Below are 9775 nucleotides of genomic sequence, written 5' to 3' on the forward strand. Positions count from 1 at the left end.
AGCTGCACAAATGGGCTCTCATGCTCACCAGCTTCTGGTTGGGTTTAGCCAATGGTTGCAGTATTTGCTCTGGGATATTTGCCTTGGGCTGGATGTGACCTCAGTCAAGGGTCACAGCTTCTCTCAAAGCAGCTGACTCCACATGAGTGTCTCTTTTGAGTTCCAGTAACTGCTACTCCCCTTTATTCCTTTACACTTAGGAAACCCTTCCCCGATTTGCTATTACTATTACAAAACACTCTCTAGCCCTTACAATATCCCCACATCCTGCCCACATCCCTATAAACAGTCTCCTTCTTAAACTTCCCTCAAATCACCCAATTTGTGGCACCATCTTTTCCTTCTGGGAGCCTGACATATTCATTTCATTCAACAAACTTTACTGAGCCCATGCTAGAAGCCAAACAATGTGCTGGACATTTTCACAAGCTGAAACCAACTCAGTCTTTAAATGCGATCGCAAAGATGGGCCCCAAATCCCTAGGGCTCCAACAAGAAGAGCAAGTTCACCTGGGAACTAGGAAGACCGGACCCAACCATTCAATTCACACCAAGACCCTAATGAGCTACCCACATTCTGCTTCTTTCAAAGGCATTTCATTTCCCAGGGGTGCTGGGTGATCCTGTTCTTGGCTTTCTCCACCAAGCACTGTGCAGAGCTGAGAAGTTGAAACCCAGTCAACATAAATTGTAGCTCCAATTATTTTTATAGGGCCAGCTGTTCTTTCCCCATAAATGAGGACTGGGGAGGAAGAGGAGAATGCTTAAGCCAAAGTTATTCATTTCTTGCTGGTGGAATGTTAGGCAGTGTAACCCTTGGGTTGGAAAAGCATTTTGTGGTAGGACAGCCTTCCTGCACAAGACCATTTACTGCCGCACTTGACCGACACCGGTGAGGAAGGAGGGCCCAGGAACAGCCAAGCAGAAAGTCAGCAAGGCAAATCCTCAGCCTATTTATTCTGAAGCATGACACTTATTAATCCCAGCTGAGGGGGAGCCAACTGAATCCACTCCTGAAAGGGTCCAAAGCAACCCACTCTTTCCCCCTTAGGGAAAACCTGTCCCTTGTCCAAATTCCAACTTCCTTCCTGCAAAGCGTGAAGTTGAGATGGAAACAGTCAGCCCTGTTTATTTTGCCTGTAATGTAGCCCTGGCCAGAGGAATGAGCACTGGACAAAAGGCCACGTTCCAAAGGCAGCTGCTCCGAGATCAGGATGTGGGGTCTGAGGATGTGGCTGCAGTTACTCCCTGAAGGCTGACAGCACCAGGAGAGTTTGAGGTGTCCATTCCCTTGTTCTGAGAATACCTCCCAAAGGTTGACCAGCCCATGGTACCAGTCCACCGGCCCCTGCTACAACCACCTCAAAAAAAGAAAGGAAGGAAGGAAGGAAGGAAGGAAGGAAGGAAGGAAGAAAGAAAGAAAGAAAAAGAAAGAGGCCCATAACAATTGATGGAAGTGATCGTGGCGAGAAGGTTCTTTAGTAGTCAGGATAAAAGTTCAGGCAATATAGCAAAGGCCAAAATAAATGGAGTTTTTAAAAGATGTAAGTTCATTTCTCTCATTTCCAATAGTCTAAGCATAAATGATCCTGGGCTGTTGGGATTTGCACTGGCTTGCTCTGCATCCTCAACTCAGGGATTTCCCTCCATGGCCTACAAGACTGATGCTCCCTTAGCCAGGAGAAGAGGGGAAGAGGAGGTAGAGGTTGCATCCCAGCCCTCTGATAGCACAACCAGGAAGTTGGAAAGTGTGACTGCTCCTCACACCCCATTGGCCAGAATTTAGTCACATGGCCATGAGCAGCTGCAAGGGAGACTGAGAAATGTAGTCTTTCACTGGGTGACAATGTCTCCAGCTGCAACTTGGGATCCTAGAGGTAATTCTCTACTAGTGGAGCAGTCTAACATAGTGGTTGAGAGTGTAGATTTTGAAGTTAGGAAGTCCAGGACTTGATTCCCAGCTCCTCGCATTTCTTCCTGTGGTCAGTGGATGCTGAGACAGACATAGCCACAGTGGGCTATGTGGTCAGGAGAGAGAATGTGTAGAAGATCAGGGGAGGATATCAGACAGATAGGATAGAGCCTAATCACAGAAGAGTGTAGGTACCTGTCTAGAGTCCTATGGGCACTGGGGAGCCATCAGCAGTGTTGGAGCAGAAGAAGAGGAAGGTAATCAAGGCATAATTGGAAAAGGATGGTTCTGATGGGCATTTCCTGGCTTGGGGGTGGCCCACGAGAGAGCCTCCTGGCACTTATGTGGACACGGAGCAAACCTCGTAGGAGCACAGTTTGCCATTAGTGTGCTTGCTCCATTACCTTTGAAGAGGTATAGGGCAGGGCTAGCTTTCCTTGTAAAGGGCCAGAGAGTCAATATTGGAAACTTTGCATGCCAAAGGTTTGGGTTGCAACTAGGCAGCTCAACTTTGCTACTCTAGTGTGACAGCAACTATAGACAATACACAAACAAATTAACATAGCCATGTCCCAATAAAACTTTATTTACTAAAATAGCAGCAGGCCACATTTGGTCCACAGGCTGTGGTTTGCCTATTTCTGGTTTAGAGAAGTCTTTAAAGATCAATGTAGGGATGCCTGGGTGGCTCAGCGGTTGAGCTCTGCCTTTGGCTTGGGGCATGATCCTGGAGTCCTGGGATCAAGTCCCACATTGGGCTCCCTGCATGAAGCCTGCTTCTCCCTCTGCCTATGTCTCTACCTCTCTCTTTCTCTCTCTGTGTCTCTTGTGAATAAATAAATAAAATCTTAAAAAAATAATAAAATAAAGATCAATGTAGTCTGGTGTAAAATGAAAACTCTAGTCAATGGAATGCTTAAGAATATGTCCCACTGTCTTCTATTTCTTACCACTGTGCCTGCTGCATAACCAGGGGCAGAGTTACGGCCTGTGAGAAGGAAATTTAATTTAAGGAAAATAAAATGAAATTATGGTGGGCAATCAAGTATGAAAGTGAACACATATTTAGCATGAGAAGAGAGATCACAACAAATTTCCAAAAGCTGATAAGTATCATAAATGGCACAAAATCCATTAAAAGAGCATAATATTTTTATTAATGAACTGCCTAACACACTGTATAATATTTTCCCTACATTGTGTGTAGGGGGGGCTAGTACATATGCTTATGTAAAAAATGGATCTTTAAAGTCTCATTCACTCTTGACAATTTAATCTTGTCTCTAGCAAGTCTTTTCCTCTACCTTCCACATAGCTCTGGGAACAGGTGACATAGGAGAGGTTCCTGCCACAGTCTGGATAGTAGGCATAATCCTAGAAGCCACTAAGACAGCCTACCAATAACTATGCACAGAATAACTGCAAACCGCAGAAAAATATAGCACTAAATCCAAACTAAACATATTACCAATTCAACTTGCCTTCAGATGGATCCCAAAAACGCCTGAGGCCACAACTCACGGGAGGGAATGTGTAACAGTACAACCTAGAGTAAAGAGAAAAAGGGGTTTTAACCCTTTGTTTTGCAAAATTCAAAACTTCTAGCCATGTGCATACATTGCTGGGCCCTTCCCAGCAAGTGAGGGGGCTTATGGCAAGGTGGGGTGCCTCTAAATCTGCATCTGATAAATTTGGGCTAAAACACTGCCACCACTCCCAGACTCCTTTGCACCAGCTTTGTGCTCCACCCTGAAATCACAGGCATTTATAGAGCAGACCCTGTTTTCCCAAAGAAATTATGTCTGAGCAGCCCACACTTTGTAACATAACCAAGATTATGTGAAGAGAGTGATTCTGCTTTGGCTTCCTAGAGTCCCTGTGGAAAATATATGTGTGTCCATTTTAAAAGACCAAAAAATTAATAAGCAAAACAACCCCACTGAAGAAAATTTGAAATTTGTTCCAAGAGAACCTTTGCCAGAGTCCTCAAAGCATTTCCCCTACCATCACCGCCGCCGCCCCCTGGCGTGCACAGGTCCAGGGGTTTCCAGTTCCAGTTTAAATTTAGATGCTGTCTTTCCTGATGCAGCTTAAAAGTTGGAAGAAAAAAAAAACAAGTTCTCCTTCTTGGATTAGGAAGCATCCGCAGATTTCATTTCCTGAATTTTACAAACAGAAAAGATAAATTATTACTGAAAAGGTAGCAAACCAAAAAAACCAGTGCACTTGCTTCAAAGAGGGAATCTCCAATAACTGAGAGGAATGAATCTGTCTCAACTGTGTGTTTCAAAATCCCAGGAAGAGCCAAGCCTCAACAAGGATTTGTCTTTGTCAGAAGCTTAGCTAGATATGGATGAGAAGGAGTAGTTTTTCCAAAAGTGAGGCCTTTTCAACTATTGTGAGGATTCTGTCAAGAGATGAGAAATACTTTAGAGCAACAGCAGTGATATGACTATGAAACTATAGGGAAACTAGATGTATATTCATTGAGGTATAAATTAAGCCATTTTAACAAAGATACCTCTAAATATAGCAGTTGGGACTTGATAAAAGCCTATTCTTTGTGAAAGTAGAAATCTGGGGCCTTGGTCAAGAGCTCAGTGGCTTGACAATGTCAGGAACCCAGCTTCCTTCCATCTTGTGGCTCTTCTGTCCTTAATGTGTGGTATCCATCCTGACCCAGCTGGCTGCCCTCACTCCTGCTGTGGAGTCTGCCTTGCAGCCTTCTTTCTGAGAAGAGTGAGGCAGGAAGAGGTGGGTACACTTCTTCTTCTCAAGGACATTGCCTTGAAAATAACCATCTGCTTTGATGTGTTATTTTCTGCTTTGACTTAGATTGTTGCACCTAGCAGCAAGGCTGGCTGGAAAATGTAATCTTTATCCTAGTCAAGTGTCTAGCTAAAATTTAGAGGCCTACAGGAAGGGAAGAGAGGTATTAAAAGCTATGTAAGGAACACCTGTGTGGCTCAGTCAGTTAAGCATCTAACTCTTGGTTTCGGCTCAGGTCACCATCTCAGGGTCATGGGATAGAGCCCTGCATCATCTGGCTCCGTGCTCAGCACAGAGTCTTCTTGTCCCTCTCCTTCCATTCCTCCCCCTGTTTGTGCCCATGCTCTCTCTTTCTCTATATCTAAAATGAATAAATAAAATCTTCTAAAAAGAGAGATATGTAATAGTCTCTGCCATGGTAGTCGAATGGGGATACCTTTCATATGTACTCATCATTCCCACCAACCAGTAATTCAGAGTTTGCTCTCCCCACTCTCCAAGCATATTCTTCTGGTTCATTTACATGATACATTTTTGAGTGCCTAACACACCCCAGACACTATTTTGCAGCAAAATCCCTGCTCTTGCTGACAGTGTGTCCTAAAGAGGGGACTACAAAAGTAAATAATTAAATGAATACACCTTTTGAAGAGTGATGAGTGCAGTTAGCATACTATAGCAAAGTGTCGATGTAGGAGTGATTGTCACAGGGAGAATTTTTTTTTTCAGGGAGGATTTTAGACTCTGCAGTCCTGGAAGGCTTCTCTGAGCAGGCAACATTTAAGGAGAGATTTGCATCACATAAAAGAGTCCACCACAGGAAGATATGGGAGCAGAGGGCTCTGCACAGAGGAAATAGCCAGAGCTAGAGGACAGAGGTGGAAATGAACACAGCTTGGTCAAGGAAAAGAAAACAGGCCATGGTGGTTGGAGTACGGTGAGCACATGGAAGAGCTATGACAGATGCAGCTGAAGGGTGGCCAGTGATAAATCACACAGAGCCCTGAAAGACATAGTAAGGAGCTTTCTATGGCCTTGATACTTATAGTAGGGCCTGGCTGAGCTGACTTTGCAGAAGTTGCTACGACTTTGAAAAGGGAAGAGCTAAGATGTGTTGGATTATGAATTCCTGATTGGGTCTCACCAACATATTTGTCCCCTTTGTAGAGCATTCTATGCCCTGAAAAAAATATTTCCACCCTTTCTTATCAGACCTTTCCCATCAGAGCTCTCAGAAGAAATCATGGCACTTAACAAATCAGCATGACACATCACAGAGAGGGTAAGTAGCTATTCCAGGTCACAAAGTGAACAAGTGGTAGAAGAACGACTGGAAACCTATCTTCAATTTCAAGGTAATCTACCTCATATCCACTCCCAAAAGAAATCAGGCATGAAGATAAATTTTTTAAAAAATTATGATACTCCACCTGAACAAGGTGTACACATTTTTCTTTATTTTTTTTAAAGTAGGCTCCATGTGAGGCAGGGCCTGAACCCACGGCCCTGAGATCAAGACCTGAGATGAGATCAAGAGTCAAACACTTGGCCCATATTTGTTCTTATATAAATGCACACACACATATACAGAAATGATAGGTAGATAGAGGGATAGACAGACAGACACAGACATGTTACAAAAGATTGTGTGATCCCACTTGCCTGAGAAAACATAGACTGATACACCATTGTTGTTAGCCCTCAGGCATTGTACCCTGTCCAAATCTTTCGGGTAGTTTAGTTATTAAACTTCTTTAATTACTTGTTTGTGTCATGTTTTTCCTACTGGGACCTGACTAATACAAACTATCGGGGTGGAGGGGGGAATCATACCAAAATATCTGTGATTATCTATGTGGTAGTGAATATCTAAGGTATTCAAATCACACACACATGTGTTTTGTGTATAAAATATATGTCACTGCCAGCAATTCGAATTCCTGGGAAACTGCTATTTGTCTCCCACTATTCCTCCTCTCCCTCTTTCTTTTGTAAGGGATTCCCCTAAATTTTAGCTCCCTAGATGGCAATCCAGCTAAAGACTACATTTCCCAGTCTCCCTTGCAGTTAGCTGTGGTCATATGACTAAATTCAGACCAACGGGATGTGAACAGACAGAACAAGCCTAAGCACATGACCCCATAGAGCTGCCATTTCAACCCCAGGTGGCTTAGCCTCAGATTGATCAGAAAGAGAGAAATAAACTATCTCACTTAGGTTACTGTCAAGTAGGGTCTTCGTATTAGCAATTGCACTTGTATCCTGATTCATCCAGATGTCACACGAAGTCGGGATGTTTGTGCTGAGAAAGATATGGGAATGTTTTCAAAGATCTGTGTGTGGAAGGTGGCAAGCGTGGAACGAAGGGACATTAGCTTCTATTTCTGGTTCTTCCATCCCGGGATCCTTTGGCTCAGATTTCCTTCCCTCTTGTCGCTCACTCCATCCCTCTGCAAAATGCAGGAATCTTCCTGCTGTCAGGGTGGGCTTGGCAGAACAGTCATTGGCATCACTCAGGAGTGAGCACTGTAGTCCCCTGACGGGCTGTAATGGGTACCAGCAAGACATAGCTTGGGCTCTGAAGTCAGACAACTTGTGTTCGAATCCTGGCTCAGTCACGTACTAGCTTTTAAAAGAGATTAGTGGGATCTGTTTGATCATAATTGAAAAAATGATTTGAGAGCCAAAGAAGAAAGTGCTTTCAAATTCTGAAAGCAGGTTAAATGACACAGATCTATCTCATGGGGGGAGATGATGGGGTGTGTGAAGAGTCCTTGGGGGGGTGGTCAGACCCATCAACACCTTTCTCACCATTCTATTTATTGACTTCCTCTAGATTCAAGTGAGTAAAGAGGGATGGAATTACTCCAAGATTTGAATCAGCCCCAGCATCAAGTTCTGCCTTTTGTTAAAGGGGAATCCTTGCTCCCTGGATATGCTAAGGCAATGATTCAAAGCAGATATGTCTGGGAGATGGCGGGACAGAGGGAAAAGTGGTCTCAGCTAGAGCCCTGGGGGGAGAAAACACAGAGAGAATTTTTGCCCCATGAGAAAGAACCTTTAGTGAGTCATTATAGATGCCTTCTTGCAAGATTGCAGAGAAGGGTTAAACAGGGGGAGGCAATTGAGTCAGGCTCATGGTGGAGCTCAGGGACCAAGGGAAAAGTATTGATTTCCTCCAAGCCACTTTGAACTGACCCATTTGTTCAGGCTCACTGAGAAGGTGGAAAATATGCAAGTTGCACTTGACTGCGTTTTCAGTGCTCCCTTACTGGGACAATCCAATGTCTTCCAAATGAATGCCTGGGGGAGGGGTTCAGAGTTGAGGATACTAGTGAGAAGTGGTCTGGACACTTCTTACCAGTGAGATTCTGACGGATGTGTATGTTACATTCCTCTCCTTGCCCTGGTGACATAGTGGATGCTCACCGAGTGTTGATCAACTCTTGAACTGCATGCTGCTTAGGAAGGAAGAGACTGACAATTCTTAGCCATGTTATGCGTCTGAGCTTGTGGTCTAGAATTCTCATGTCTTACTCCTAGAGTGAAGCTGGATTCACCACTTTTTAATCTGACTTGAAATAGTTGTGCTCATCACTAAGGTTGAGAGTTTTTGTTTTTTGTTTTTTTACTAAGGTTGAGAGTTGTACTGCATGGGTTAGAACTCCATTTCTACCACTTGCTAGGAGTACCTCCTTGAGCCTCCTTGATGACTCAGACACTTCCAGACTTCATTTTTCCCATCTCTGAGATATAGATCATTATAATACTACCTTTTGGCTTGCTTTTATTTTTCAGAATAAATGAAATTGCCCATGGGAAGTGTTTGGCATAGAGGCTGCTTTATAGGAATGCTTGATATACTTTAACAACTTTGTGATTGTTTTATATCTACCTTGGGGTAAAATATTTATATTTTGCCAGAGCTAAATTAGTATTGACCCAAAGGAGACTGTGATCAATGAAAATGCATATTGTAACCCTGAGAGCAACTGTTAAGAAAATAACTCAAAAAATTCAGCAAAAATATCAACAGGAATTAAAGTGATACACTAAAATAACATTTAACAGAAAAGAAGGTAGTAACAGAGGGACAGCTCATCTTATGTGCCCATAAGATCATTGGTGTCTTGTCCAACAATGGTCTGCAGTCCTTTAAGGGGTCAGCTGGGGCTGATGGGCCACATGATCTAACCAGCTATAGCATAATTCAATCAACTGGTACAATCAGCTAGAGTTAAGGAGTCACGCAATCAAATCAGTGGTCCATCAGGAAGAAAACACATGGTTCATTGCCTACCTGGACCTTCTGTGGCTGGAATGCTTCCAAAGGAGCTAGGAGCTCAGCATCTGAATATATCTGAAGAGGTGCACTGACATGTCCTGCCCATCACTCCTATTACCTGACAAACCACATGATGCACTGCATGATGCTAAACTTATGGCTTCTGCTAATTAGACATAGTGGGGTGACAGGCATGTGCCTGGATCCTGTATGCCATAGGTGAGATGGCCGAGTCAGTAGCCAGGGCCCTGGAGTACAGTTTCTAAAACCTTTGCTTTCCTCTCCCTTATAGATCTACCTCTCTTGCCTCCTAACTTTTGCTCGTGGTATCCCCACTTGGGAGAACACACTTCCTCTCCTTTTTCTGGATGCCCTCTACTCTGGCACCAACGCATACACACACACCCTCCCGGTCTCAATGAAACAGAGGGCAGTGACCAGAACCAGAAAGAATAGAGATCCAATCCCAGTACAGCCTCTTACCTTGGCACCTGGGCAAGTTAAGTGACCTCCCTGAGTCTCAGTTTATTCATCTATAAAATAAGTATGACAATATCCTAATGGGTTATTTTGAGAATTATATTTCAAAAATGTATAGAATTCAGCATGGCCTGTGGAACAAAGGAAGATCTCAGTAAACTACGATCCTGAGGACAATGATGGTAAAGATGGTAAAGATGAAGATGATGACGGTTGTAACATGTCACCTCTTCCAGGATGCTTTCCCTGGTTGGGGCAAATATATTCTCAGTGCTGCCACAGTCCCTTGAACATTCCCCTATCATAACACGATCATATTACATTATCCT

This window comes from Canis lupus, chromosome 26, assembly GCF_011100685.1.
Source record: "Canis lupus familiaris isolate Mischka breed German Shepherd chromosome 26, alternate assembly UU_Cfam_GSD_1.0, whole genome shotgun sequence".
Classification (NCBI taxonomy): Eukaryota; Metazoa; Chordata; class Mammalia; order Carnivora; family Canidae; genus Canis; species Canis lupus.